This window comes from Papaver somniferum, chromosome 1, assembly GCF_003573695.1.
Source record: "Papaver somniferum cultivar HN1 chromosome 1, ASM357369v1, whole genome shotgun sequence".
Classification (NCBI taxonomy): Eukaryota; Viridiplantae; Streptophyta; class Magnoliopsida; order Ranunculales; family Papaveraceae; genus Papaver; species Papaver somniferum.
The window spans coordinates 142,235,517-142,250,640 of record NC_039358.1 but is presented as its reverse complement, the minus strand read 5'-3'; the positions used below and the strand labels follow the sequence as shown (position 1 = coordinate 142,250,640).

Genomic DNA, 15,124 nt, shown 5'->3' with positions numbered 1-15,124 from the left:
GGCAGCTGAGCCCGTGAGCGCCAACACTCCATGGCCGGACTAACATTGCACCAGTGCCGCTCATTCCTATTGTCGAGAGTCGATCAAGTGTTTCCTGGTAATCCTTCCATGCCTTTCCTTTTCAATTTTTTCTCGCCTGTCACCATCTATTGCTTACCCCGCAACAATGTCACTGTTACGTGCTAAGCAGGGGACTTAATGTTGATGGTGGTTTTCAGTTCAGGGTTAGAATCGTAAAACCTTATATTTAGCTTTATCATCCTGCAAAAAGAACGAGAGCCATTTGAAAGTGATGAGTGCACAAACCTTTTCAGTTACATATGTATTGGGCAATTCAACATATTTATGAAATTTATCCAGAATGGTGCGTGAAGCAACAATCCCAGATATTATGTAAATTTTAACCTATCGCATTAATGCATGGCCTGCCTAGTATTTTCCTATGCTATGTTCCCAGCCGAACTCTCAATATTGGCATGACATGACGATTAACGTTCACTCGCAGCGGAGTAGCGTAAATCTCCCAAAGTGTCAGTATTGAGACCTGCATGAAAACACTCATATAGGCTACACCACCCTCTGACAAAGAGATTAGCGTGTTATCACGCCTTTTAATTGAAAGTTAGCGCGATCGCGTTTAAATTCCTTAAGGAAAATTTAGACTATTCATATCAGTCTCAAAAATGAGCACGGCCACACGATTTGGACGCGCGATTTAGCAAGCATAAACTACTCCTGACAGAACTAGGCGATCACCGTATTGACCACCGGCGGGCCCACTAGTGCCCTAGTCAATCGAGTACTATTTTTTTCATTCACAAGTGCTTCGAACGATTAGCCCAAACATGGGTGATCGCGATGTCGAAGAAGAGAGCTCAAACGAGCTAGACCGGCCAAAACGGTCTCAGAAAACGTCACAATCGTCCAACTTCGCTAGCCTAGTTGGACTGCTTGGATTTTCCCACAAGCGATTAAGGAAGTGTCGGCATGTTTGGATGCCCAACTTCCCCTTTGGTCGATCGGCATGCCCGTGACAAGCCTATAGGGCGTTAAATCGTTTTCCCGAACTAAGACAAACACACTATTTCAAAACCCTAATTTTGGGTTGCGACAATATATTATTGTCGCAAACCATCATATCCGTCCAACTTCGCCCTAGATGGACGATTTAGATCGCGTTCCAAACGATCAAGGAGGTTCCAATGCGTTTACCACCGGCCCAATGTTATCCCCGACCAAACGACTTGCTCATGGGAAGTCAATGGCACACCAAATCATTCGATTGAACTAGGGTGGACGCGGCTGCTTTGAAACCCTAATTGGTGTTTGCGGCAACATCTTACTGTTGCAAATCGATCACGACCATCCATCTTCGCCAGCCGAATCGAGTGGCTTAGATCTAATTTTAGATGAACCAGGAGATGTCAGCATATTCACCAGAGGCTCGTCTTTGCACATGGCCAATCGGCCTGTTCGAATCAGCGCCTAACGCTTCGATTCGACAAGCCAAAACAGGGTTGGCCGTGCGGCCCCTAAACCCTAAATTGTGTCAACGACAATATGTAATTGCCGCAAATCATCTCGTCCATCCAACTTCGCCAGCCTAGTTGGATGGCGTCGATTTATTTTTAGAAAACTAACAAAGCAGCATTGTGATCACCGTCCATCCCTCCTCCACAGGGAGCGATCGACCAAGTGATGGCTCTCTCATAGGGTCCTCAAACGATCACCCAAAGATGGTCGGTCGTGCTACTTTTAAGACGCTCAATCCGTGATTGATTCGATCGAGTTCAAAAACAACGATGCTTCTAACACATCGATTATTTTCAGCTGCTTTCTTAAAAGCGATGCTTCATACACATCGATTATAAGCGATGTTTTATAAATATTGGTTTCACAAATAATTTATTATTTGACCTAAAAGCAATCTATGCTGCTTTCAGCGACGAGTCCCACGACTCGACCCACTTACTCGAGACATCAAACATGTCACAAACTCGGGGATGCTCACTGGGTATTGGTCTGGTGGGTTACAACGTGCGGCGTGCAACGCGCCCATTACGAGAACGTGTCAGGGAAGAACGGACGGTTAACAACAAATGAGATAGTGGGTGAAGGCGTTCCCCTCATAGTGGAAACGTGGTGATCGCCATTCTTTATGCAACTCCACTTCTCCATTGCCTAATCACCTCCACTTCCTACGAGATCAGAGTGTGCTCGAACATGACTTGTATAAATAGGATTTTCAACCTATTCAAAACAAAGAAGAGACAAGTGTTATCAACACAAGTATTCAGAAACCATATTCTGATACAAGTCATAAAACAACCACACCTTCATAATTCAACATTCTGATCTCAAACACCTTTTTCACTTCCCTCCCTAAAATCAACCCTTCTCCTTCACTTTGTGACCGAATTGAATATGGAACGACCATTTCTTGGTTTAGGCCAGAGTCTTACAGATTGATCTCTCAAACTCAAAATTACTCCTCTGCAGTACATTTGTTTAGGGTTTGAATTCGTTTCTCATCAACACACCCAAATTTACCAAAAACAACAGAATCATTTTTTACCCCAAAACAACTGCAATTATCTAGTTTCCCACCAACAGTACTGGATCCCACAAAAGTATTTAAACGAGCGATCGTAAGAGATTTCGGCAAATTAGGGTACTTTCCTCTCTGAATAGATGGCTCCACCAGTAACAACACAACAAGGTAGTTTTGCTGGCTCTTAAGATAGTTTGATTGAAATGCATACTTGGGTATTTATAGACCAAGGATGTTTGAACACCAAGGAATTTCCAAAACCGAAATATTCTTAAGATATGCAATAAATGCCCAAAATCGGTTTTCATAATTCCTGCAAATGCTCTGTCCAATATTACCGAAATCTCACTAGAAAATCTCCAATTAGTAAATGCACATTACCAATTTTTATTTTCCAGAGATATGCATTTAATTGCTGGTAATTAAAATCATATAAAACTAACAACCTTAATTAAAAGATTCTTAATTTATTTCGGTCCGGGATCTCCTTGAGTTATTAAGGAATATCTTTGAACAATAAAAGATAAGAGTTACTGAACATGTTCAAAGTATGTCGACATCTTTTTCTTTGTAAATCCTTTTTTATATTTACAATCTTGGAACCGATTATACCACACTTCCAAACAATTTTAGAATTGGTTCATCTGTATTCCAAGAACAACTATGTGATTGATCAAATATCAATACACTAATCATGGGTTTACGGTTCTACCAAACACAAGTATCGGTTCTACCTTAATATGGTTACTGGGACCGGTTACATCAGTTACCGGGATCGGTTACATCAATTACCAGGACCGGTTACCATATTCTCATGGTATTACACTACGTCAGAAATGGCCTTTTTCTACGGGCCGGGTCTGTCGATAATAGTGATTATTGACAGTCCCTTATTGTCGGACGGCCTGTCGAATTTTAAGGTGTCGAAAAGCATACTTGACAGTGATCTACTGTCAATAATTATTTATAATAAACTACGAGCATCGCCTGTCGATAATTTTTGACGGGTTTTACATGTCATTAATTTCATAATTCAATTTATTTTTTAAATAAATATTATTCACTTATTGCTTAAATTGCAAATAAAAGTAATATTAAGAACTAAGAACATTTTTAACTTCAACATAAATTGACAAATATTGTAAAAGTTAATTACACAAATTGACATTGTAAAAGTTAATTCTCATACGAAATCTCGTCCAAACAACACGATTTCGAGAAGAAAGATAACAAGAACAAAAGCAAAAGCTAAGATAGCGTTAGAATCCAAAATCAATTGTTTTCAAAAACAAAAAAAAACTGAACAATGACATTCCAGTAACTCCATCTAACCCTTCCAACCAGGAACTAGGAGATGCTCCAGTCGTCAATACCTTTCAGGTTGTCCTGCTTCATGACACCCAATGACAGTTTGTTGGAAAACCATACTACACAAATTGAGAGAATACAATGCTCAATAACATAAACCAAAGACTTATGACATTCAGTTAGCCCTTTTCAACTGCCTGAATGTATTATGAGAATGACATAACAAGAGGAACAAATTAATAATTGTAAGTGGAATGTAAAACACACTGTGGAACATATCCTAGATTCATTAGTTATCCATAGTTGTAGGTGGAATGTAAAGACAGTTATAGTTTATAAGTTAAGATGCTTCACAGGACAGACATTCATCAGTTGATAACTAAAACAGAGCATACCTGAAGTCTATGGATGGGTCTTTTCCTTGCTAGCCCATGTCCTTCCATTGTTCAGATACTAACCCGTGAAGTTCTTTACCAGGATATGAAGCATCCCAGAAAGCCCTCAATGTTCCTGAAATCATATAATTACAATAAGAAATAGCAGAAAAAGACTTGGCATAAGTGAATAGGTATCTCCGAATTAGACAAAGGGCAAAGGCAAAATAATAAGATTAGGGGACTAGGCGTGTATTTAATTACACGAGACAAATGAATCAAATTCTATTAGTTTAACATTGGTGTACCTGAACAAACCAACACTCCAAGGCTTGTGCAGATGACGACAACTAATATTATTCTCACGTTGTTTCTAGTTAATCCAAATTACGGACGATCATCACCATCACTTCTATGTGCACAAATTCCAGAGAGATCTTTACCCAGCCATGCAACTGATCCTTCCACAACATCAGATGAACAATATGCCAGCAGTTAGATTGGAACTTGCACACTCTTTTATATTTATACAGAAGCAGTCATAAACCAAAAACTCAGAGCGAGAATAAAAAAATAGCTCATCTTTCAAAGATATCCTACTGTTGATGGTGGTTTTTAGCTTAGGGTTAAAATCGTAAAAACTTGCATCATATGTGACGTCACTCTGCAAGTAAACGGTGATGCGAGTACTAACCTCTCCACCAACACATTTATTGAACCGCTCAATACACTTTTATCCATAACACTCTGTAAATTCTGGCACTTCACTCGCAGCGGAGTAGAATGAACCCCCAAGTACCAAAGTTAAGGCCATTGCACGAAATGCTCATACAGAAAGCACACTGCATTCTGTACATAAAGATTTTGTACGGCAGCATACAAAATCCAGCCAATTACTGTGATAACTCACAAAGAACTCATAAACCCGACTAATTTGCAAAATTAGGGTTTCGCGCCCCGCGCAGTATACTAGACCCCGTTGGTCGAAACCATGCTTAGCCAAGCTAGGAAACCAAATCCGCCACAGCGCACCAAAAGTGCGGCCTCTCCCTAGCACGCCGACCCTCTTTCCATCGACCAATCAGGTCGCTTCAAATCCGCCACAACGCGTTAAAAGTGTGGTCGTGCCCTAAGCTTGCCGGGCCCCTACTTTCATTGACCAATCAGGTTCCTCCAAACCTATCACGGTCTCAAAAGAGGTCGCTAGCTTCCCAAAACACGCTAGCTTCCTAAAACTCGCCAGCGTCCCAAAACTCGCCAGCGTCCCAAAACACGCTAGCTTCCCAAAACATGCTAGCTTCCCAAAACACGCTAGCCTCCCAAAAACGCGCCAACTTCCAAGACGCGCCAAACATGCCGCACGCGCATACTACACGCACTAATTAGGATTTCAACACGCCAAACCCTAATTTGGGAAAGTTGCTACCAACATCCCTCCTGAATTCTTCCTGAGTTTTACTTTCGGGATGTTTTCACCTCCCGAACGAGCTCAAAACATAAATATTCCCGCTTGGGAGATAGGAAATTCTTTTCCGTGCAGAATTGAGGTGCGGACCATCAAAATCCGAGTCCGTACGAGAATTCTACAGCGATTCTAGTAAAGGGCACTAATTAAGGTTTCGGCATACCAAACCCTAATTTAGACAAAGCCGCAAGCGCTTCCCTTCCAAGATGCAAGCGCTTCCCTCCGTGCCGCTGGTTTCCAAACGGAAGGTTGCAACAATCAACGGTTATCCTTCCTTCTGAGATGCAAATCTCAGCCGTACAAGTTCGTCAATGAACCGTCAAGCCTCTCAATTTTAACTTTCCAAACAATAGCAACATGCTACACGTTTTCCATGAAAACACTCGAGACATCAAAACATGTCACAAACTGGGGGATGCTCATCAGGGTATTGGTCTGGCGGTCTACAGCGTGCGGCGTGCAATACGCCCGTTACAGGAAAGTGTCATAAGAGTGAGGCGGTTAGTAAATACAAGAAGTAATGGTGAATCGTTTCCTTCATTATGGAAACATCAATTCCAGGCGTTACCCGTTACCGCTTTCTTTCATTACTCAACCGTTTCCACTTCTTACGAGGCTAGGGTACGTTTCGTTGCGACTTGTATAAATAGGTCTCACCTATTTCCACCAAAAACAAGTTTTTGGTCAGGAGAACAATACACATATAGAAATCACCTGGTATCTTTCTATTCAGCTCGCCAGTTCAACTTTCGGATACAAGTCGTAAAACACCCACACTTCCAGAATCAACTATTCTGGCCTCAACACTTTCTTCGCTTCCCTACCTAAGACCAACCCTTCTCCTTCACTTTGTGACCGAAGCAAGCCTGGAACGGCCGTTTCTTGGTTTAGGCCAGGATTGTACAGATTGATCTCTCGAAATACATTGTTTTGGGTTTAGATTTGTTTCTCACCTGCACTCACAAGAAATTACCGAAATCAGCAGAAATGGTTTTCACCCACAAACAATTGGCGACCATAGTGGGAGATTAATCTCTCGGTTACAATATCAATCTCCAATTCCCGATTTCTTTCTTCAATCCAGATTCTAAGATGGTGAAAGCAAACGATCCGCTCGGGGATCAATGGCTTAGTCACCAAACGGCTCAGTTAACAGTTATCATACGACAAGAGGTGACTGGGGACTTCCAAGATGGTGAAAGCAAACGATCTGCTCGAGGATCAATGGCGCAGTCACCAAACGGCTCAGTTACCAGTTATCACATGACAAGGAGTGACTGGGGACTTCTCGCGGCCAGGACGGCGTCGCCTATAAAACTATGGAGGACATGCCTATGGCTAGGGTTTGCACCAACAACATAAAGAAGAAACACGGAGATACGTACCTGGAATATGTTCGCCTGCTTTATTGCTACCACTCTGCCGCTAGCACCAAGATAGGGAAGCAAAATAAATAATTCCAGCACTAACATCTTGCGTCCTTCCAACGCCGGCAGCTTGCATCTTTTCCAGTGCTAACAACTTGCGTCCTTCCAGCGCCGGCAGCTTCCATCTTTTCCAGCGCTAACAGCTTGCGTCCTTCCAGCGCCGGCAGCTTGCATCTTTTCCAGCGCTAATAGCTTGCACCCTTCTAGCGCAACTTCTCTGCCCATAGCTGGTTGCACCAACAGCTTCGCGTCCCAAGCCGAGCCAACGACATTGACGGCTCACCAAGCCAAGATGGCGCACGCCGAGCCAATGCTAGCGGCTCCACTTAAAAAACCAACACCAGCGGCTCCATGTCAAGCCAACGCCAACAGCTCGCGTCCTAGCCAGCAGCGCCATGGGTCATTCCTTAGCCGGACGGGGCAGCACCATCCCCCCTTTCCAAAGCCAGCCAGAGCACCGTCTCACGGACCAAATTGCAGTGCCACCGCTACCGATCAGTGGCCAAAGTTTCAGCGCTGACGCCAACACTCAATGGCCAAACCAAATTTATGCAAAGCCGCGAATGCACGGATCACAGATTCTTCATGCCTCCTAACAAAGTGACATTAATACGCCACCTGTCAACATCAGCGACGCAGAAAAAGCCCCTTCAGGCGTTACACCTCCGATCACCAGAGCCAAAGCCGCTTCCGCCACTCCTAACGTTTCTTCAAGTGTGACAACTCCAGCCGTCACCATAACCGTTGCTACTCCACCATCAGGACGAGAGACTGGAGGAGCCAGAAGAAGTCGATCTCCTCTTACCACTGTTGATTTTATGTAAAGATAAAAGGTTCCCGTAAGGCTCAGACAGACATGGCCACAACTCAGAAAGAGATACCTATTTTCCTCAAGACACTAACGGAGCGATTACCACAAGAGTCACGTCCACCCCTTTTTAACATTTGGCGCAAGAACTTCAGCAGGATGCGCCTTTATAGGTGAAGAGGCTCGCGTTTCTCCTAAACACCTAGTAGAAAAGAATCAACAATCCAATTTCATCACACGTGAAGATCAAGAACGACTTCTCCAAAAATTGGGGCAAAGAAAATCAACAACCCTCCTGAGTTCACAGAGACCCTCTTCTCGTCAGGAGCTGCATGATCTCTGGGGACTTCGCCCACAAAATCGTGCAGTCTATGATGAAACATTTATGTGAGATTCTGTATTTCTCCAAGGCGCAGTGTCAAGACATATTTGCAGCCCTCAATCGCACTACATCAGGAAAGCAGCTATTTCCAGCCAGGGAAGTCGTTCCCGAACCCCAACCTCTCTTGGAAAGCACGATTGGTAGATGAAACTGGGACACCTAACCACTGTTCACTTGAAGGATGTCGAGTTTTGGCATCACGCTGATTGACGCGGCCTCCGACTTCAACATTGTAGCCGTCAAGGATCTGAGAGTTGCAAAGGAAAATCAAACAGAAGAAGCATATTCTTTCCCATAAGGAGAAAAACACGACTTGCCGACCAGCACTATTTGTGTCGTCTTCCCATATGTCATATCGTATCAAGTCGTTTTTCGAAGTCAAAGGTTAATAGAGCCCTCACTGGAGTATTCTCCAGGAGACGTTTCTCTCCAGAAGTCGCTCCGCTTCAATGTTCTCCAGAAGCGGCTTCGCTTCAATGCTCGCTCCAGCAGCCGCTCCGCTTCAGCATTTTCCCCATAAACTGCTCCAGGATCCAAAGTCGAATCCTCAGCGTTTTGCTCCATACGCTTCAACGCCTCCTTCCTTCCAAAGATCGTGCCGTAACCGCCACTTCTTCCTTCCAAATATCATGTCGTAGCCGCCACATTCCTTCCTTCCATAGTTCGTTCCCGTGCCCACCACGCTCCTCCCTGTCAAGGATCATGATCACAACCAGCCAAGGTTCGTAGATGTGGCCACTTTTTGATCCATCTCTCCAAAGCTCATGGTCGTGGACAGTTTACTCGCTTACGCATCCAGCCAATCCCGTTGCTTCCATGGACGCCCATGCAATTCCTCCAACCTATTTTATTTCTACGACAATGTAGTCTGTTCGGATCACATGTGCTGCCAAGAAATGTTGCTGCTCATTTGTTGATACCAGCCAGAGCTTCACCATAGCAACAACCACTACAAAGAAACATGTAAACCACACTTGGGTACTGAGGCTCTACACGAGATCCCTTCACTGTCAAAGCTCAGAAGACACGGCCAACCGAATATCATAGCCACGACAAGGCCATCTACTCTTCAAGGACGTAGCATGAGAATATCAACACCTCTCTGTCTACAAGGCGCCTGCAACACTTTACGAGGCCGCGACGGATCCCAAACCTGCTCAGAGGAAACAACTTCAGAAGCTAAAAAGTGCGACTGGGGACTGCTCATCGCAGTCCATCCCGGCGACCATCAAAGACTCATGAGATAACTCCAGAGACGCGGCTGAAACATTTTCTCGAAGAAACAGAGGGAGCAACGATAAACAACATAACTCTCTTATTTATACCTCTTCGCTATCCAGAATATTTCGTCCATGTGATATTCTGAGCATCCCAACGTCACATCCAAAAGAGTACAATAAGCTTGTATCAAATACCATAGACGTGGATTCAAGGCGATGCGATGAAAGTAGGCTACACATGGGGACTACCAGCATGAGACGCTTTTACTGCCCTCAACCAAGTTATTTCCGATTTCAACATCATCACTGTCGAAGTCCTACCGCAAGAATTTCTCAACACGAGCCGTACACGCGCATCAAAAACCCCAAAAGTGCACCACAAAGATACATTCACATATCCGACCACACCATCGGATCTAACAGAAGTATAACTGGGCACTGCTCACTGCATCCCATTCCATACAATAGTCCAAGGTTCATAAGATGGTTCAAAGGATGTCATTTGGAATGAAGTCCTTGAGGACTTGATAGCAGCACATCGGCAACGGAACATCTCTCAACTCATCTAATTCACCCAATGGTTGCGGAAGATTTCGACCGTACAAGCATCCACAGTATATCATCACCGCAATCAAAAGTCTCGGTACCAAATAACCTAAAGTCAAGGATGAACCAACAACGCAACCACAATCTCCGAGATTAGCCCTGACATTATTTTAACCGTCCATCCCAAGAAGTGCAATGGAGTTTGGTAAATTTTGAAATCCACTGGAGAGGTCAGATACTCATCCTTTTGGAGTCAGAACCTTATTACACATTCTGGAGAAGATCGATGGAACTGTTGGGTGGATACATGCGAGAGCACCTACCATGAGTTCTCCTGGATCGCCTTGATGCTGATTTGGAGATTGCTTTGTTACCACTAATGCTCGCTCTACCACCTCTAACAAATGAAGAAGAGGATCCAGATACTGCAGATGAAAGCACGGAGCTGGACAAACAACAAAAACAGAAGAGGGTCGATACCCCTTTTCATACGAACGCAATTTCTAGAGTTTGAACAGAATAAGGATTCCTTACTTCCATGAACGGGAATGGATGACTGGGCGCACTACACTCATGCTCCATATTCGAACAAGTAGTGTGCCAATATCTCCGCTCCATGACCGAACCAATAGCGCGACAGCACGAAGAACACCAGTGCTCAACCTGCAATTCTCCATGACTCTAGCACTATGTGTTTAAGTTAGCACCAACGCTCCAGCATTCCGTGATCCATCCTGCAAGCCTTCCAAGTGCCATTTCCACCATCCCACGGACTGAAGCCATTAGCGCTATCGTCACAGCTTGGTAGCCAACAGTCCGTGTCCAAGACAATGCCAGACGCGCAAGCACGACGGGCATGCCAGACGCGCAAGCCAGACGCGCATGCCTGCGTCCTTCTAAGCGCCCAAGCCTTCCGCATCCAAGCTGCGTCCAAGCCGCGCCAAGCCAAGTCGCACCCAATCCAATCCTTCCGCGTCCAAGCCACGTCCAAGCCAAGTCGCGCCCAATCCAATCCAAGTCGCACCCAAGCCAGGCCAAGTCACGCCCAAGCCAAGCCAAGTCGAGCCCAAGCCGCGCCAAGACATCTCCGCGTCCGAGCCGAGCCAAGTCAAGCTAACACTGGTGCCAACGTCCCATGGCCAAGATGAATCCATGCAAACTCCGCCAGCACAAGGATCACAGATTTCTCATGCCTTCTACTAAAGGTTAGTTGAATTTCCTTGGCGATCTATTCACGTATTTCCCTCTCGATTTTACTCTCGCCTGTCACCATCTCATGCTTACCCCGCAACAATGCCACTGTCACGTGCTAAGCAGGGGACTTAATGTTGATGGTGGTTTTTAGCTTAGGGTTAAAATCGTAAAACCTTGCATCAGATGTGACATCACTCTGCAAGGAAACGGTGTTGCGAGTACTAACCTCTCCACCTACACATTTATTGAACCACTCAATACACTTTTATCCATAACACTCTGTAAATTCTGGGACCTCGCCGATACTAGACTCACTGAGTACTTTCCTGTGCTATGTTCCCCAGTAGAACCCTCAAATCATTATGGCATGACGGATTTATGTTCACTCGCAGCGGAGTAGCATGAACCTCCAAGTACCAAAGTTAAGGCCATTGCACGAAATGCTCAGACAGAAAGCACACTGCATTCTATAGATAAAGATTTTGTGCGGCAGCATACAAAATCCAGCCAATTACTGTGATAACTCATAAACCCGACTAAATTGCAAAATTAGGGTTTCGCGCCCCGCACAGTATGCTATACCCCGTTGGTCAAAACCATGCTTAGCCAAGCTAGGCAACCAAATCCTCCACAGCGCACCTAAAGTGCGGCCTCGCCCTAGCACGCTGGCCCTCTTTCCATCGACCAATCAGGTTGCTTCAAATCCGCCACCGCGCGTTAAAAGTGTGGTCGTGCCCTAAGCTTGCCGGCCCCCTACTTTCATTGACCAATCAGGTTGCTCTAAAACTGTCACGGTCTCAAAAGAGGTCGCTAGCTTCCAAAACACGCTAGCTTCCTAAAACTCGCCAGCGTCCCGAAACTCGCCAGCGTCCCAAAACACGCTAGCTTCCCAAAACATGCTAGCTTCCCAAAACACGCTAGCCTCCCACACGCACTAATTAGGGTTTCAACACGCCAAACCCTAATTTGGGCAAGTTGCTACCAACATCCCTCCTGAATTCTTCCTGAGTTTTACTTTCAGGCTGTTTTCACCTCCCGAACGAGCTCAAAACCTAAATATTCCCGCCTAGGAGATAGGAAATTCTTTTCCGTGCAGAATGGAGGGGCGGACCATCAAAATCCGAGTCCGTACGAGAATTCTACAGCGATTCTAGTAAAGGGAGCTAATTAGGGTTTCGGCATACCAAACCCTAATTTAGACCAAGCCGCAAGCGCTTCCCTTCCAAGCTGCAAGCGCTTCCCTCCATGACGTTGGTTGCCAAACGGAAGGTTGCAACAATCAACGGCTATCCTTCCTTCTGAGATGCAAATCTCATCCGTACAAGTTCGTCACCGAACCGGCAAGCCTCTCAATTTTAACTTGTCAAACAATAGCAACATGCTACACGTTTTCCACGAAAACACTCGAGACATCAAAACATGTCACAAACTGGGGGATGCTCATTAGGGTATTGGTCTGACGGTTTACAGCATGCGGCGTGCAATACGCCCGTTACAGGAAAATGTCATAAGAGTGAGGCGGTTAGTAAATACAAGAGGTAATGGTGAAACGTTTCCTTCATTATGGAAACATCAATTCCAGGCGTTACCTGTTACCGCTTTCTTCCATACTCAACCGTTTCCACTTCTTACGAGGCTAGGGTACGTTTCGTTGCGACTTGTATAAATAGGTCTCACCTATTTCCACCAAAAACAAGTTTTTGGTCAGGAGAACAATACACATCTAGAAATCACCCGGTAGCTTTCCATTCAGCTTGCCAGCTCAACTTTCGAATACAAGTCGCAAAACACCCACACTTCCAGAATCAACTATTCTGGCCTCAACACTTTCTTCGCTTCCCTCCCTAAGACCAACCCTTCTCCTTCACTTTGTGACCGAAGCAAGCCTGGAACAGTCATTTCTTGGTTTAGTCCAGGATTGTACAGATTGATCTCTCGAATCAAAAGTACTCCCGTGCAGTACATTATTTTGGGTTTAGATTTGTTTCTCACCCGCACTCACACGAAATTACCGAAATCAGCAGAAACGGTTTTCACCCAAAAACACCTACACACATAACGAAACATAATTTTCAGACTGTATAATTTTGGTGCTTTCTAAGTTACTCACTTGTCATCTTTCATTGAAAATTGCAGACCTACAGAACCACGACAAAGGTAATGAAGTGCATAAGATATTTTACCTCTTCATGTTTTCTTCTCAGGCTTTTGCTAATATTCCCATCGGTTTCCTCTTATTGGTCTTCTAGTTAAACTCCATCAACCTGCAAAGAAACCAAGATCTGCAATCTTCGGTATAACCTTTTCTTTATCAACCAAAAGATTATGGGGATTGAAGAAATTAACAAAAAAAAAAACAGGAACATGAAACAAGATTATGCTATACCATAATCTATATGCAGATAAGAAACAATATGCAGGAAAATGACTATCAACTGGGTAAGCTTAACACGTTTTATCTATTATAAATATATCCACAGCATGCAACAAGCAAACTATGAGCAGCACTACGAATGTACATACTGAAACAAGGCAATATCACTTCAATGAGTTTCCATCCTGCAGTGAACAACGCTTTTTCAAAGCATAGAACTCCTACAAGACTAAAATAATAACATAAAGCAACGATATCACGCTTCAGTAAGATATGCAATGTGAGTAGTTGTTGAATAGATAAATTAGTAGGTTAACAGGCAGGGAAACTTCAATAGAGAAGGCACATCTTTACCTGCTCAGCGTACTTCCCTTTGATACTGCCAACATGCCTGGAAATATTTAGTAGACCTCATTAGTGGATTCTGACTCAAACAAATATGTCGAGAAAACACAAGAAATTATGCAGCTGAAATGAACATACTTCGTGAAACTATGTTACAGATAACACTTTAAGATACATTTCCAGGCAAAATCAAATGCACAGCAGCTCAATCTCATAAGAAATTCGATAAATTAAATAACATCTTTGAACCAAGGATGAGCCTGAGACATTTCCATTACAATGCATACAAGGAACAAAATTACATGATATGAAAAGACTCGAAAAAAGGAATAAGATCTCACTGTTATTTGATCTTCCCCTCCGATATATAGTCTCTGGTCAACATCATATAAAAATCTACAAATGAGATTCCTTGCTTCAGGTGTAACAATCTACAAATTTGAAAAGATTTATGGGTAATAAAGATTAAGATGTTCAGATTACAAATTAAAAATTGGGATTTTCAACCAAGATTAAGGATAGAGAGATAGATCGATATTCCTAGATGAGTTTTAAAAATAATTGAGAAAATCTAGTCGGAATTTTTGAGAAACTTTTTAATCAAAACGATGATAGTGATCAGATTGTCCGCAATTACGAATCATAAAAGAGACTCTCATCGAAATAAAAAAAAAGAAGGTTTTCATGAAACAATTTTTTCTGAAATCGATTCCGAAATCGATAACTTAACAAGTAAAAAACAACTAAAATCATAAGGAGAGATTAAGCTTATCTTCATACCAACGACGGTAGGTTCTAAATGAAATTCATATTGAAATAAAGCTCTCCGAACCAAATCAAATCCCACCACGAGCAGAGAAATTAAAATCTAGGTTTCATTTCTTTTGAAACCTATTTTGAGGCATACTCATTCTTTTTGAGGCATACTCATCCATTATATTATCTACGATGGGTTTATAAGGGGTGTCTAAAGGTAGTGTAATTACCTATATATCCCTAAATAATTTCAATTTGTCATAGTTCCCTTATCCTCAAAAACCTAAAATTAAAAATCAAAATAAACTTTAAACTTAAACATCTAGGACTCCAATTCAATAAAGAAATTAATCAAACAAAGGAAACACGAATCG

The 15,124-nt window shown here is 43.4% G+C and overlaps 1 long non-coding RNA gene across 3 annotated transcripts; it reads right to left on the bottom strand.

The window, feature by feature from the left end:
- Window positions 1–3,689: 3,689 nt before the first annotated feature.
- LOC113302968 lies at window positions 3,690–14,910 on the bottom strand. Of its 3 annotated transcripts, none has more exons than XR_003337242.1 (8): window positions 14,775–14,910; window positions 14,336–14,425; window positions 14,004–14,040; window positions 13,459–13,539; window positions 13,268–13,322; window positions 4,542–4,688; window positions 4,255–4,369; window positions 3,690–3,937 (listed from the first exon to the last, which is right to left on the bottom strand). It is a non-coding gene; the product is annotated as an uncharacterized LOC113302968 (long non-coding RNA). The 3 variants fall into 3 exon arrangements; XR_003337240.1 differs by having other exon boundaries at window positions 3,692–3,978; XR_003337241.1 differs by having other exon boundaries at window positions 3,693–3,940.
- Between the last annotated feature and the right edge of the window lie 214 nt (window positions 14,911–15,124).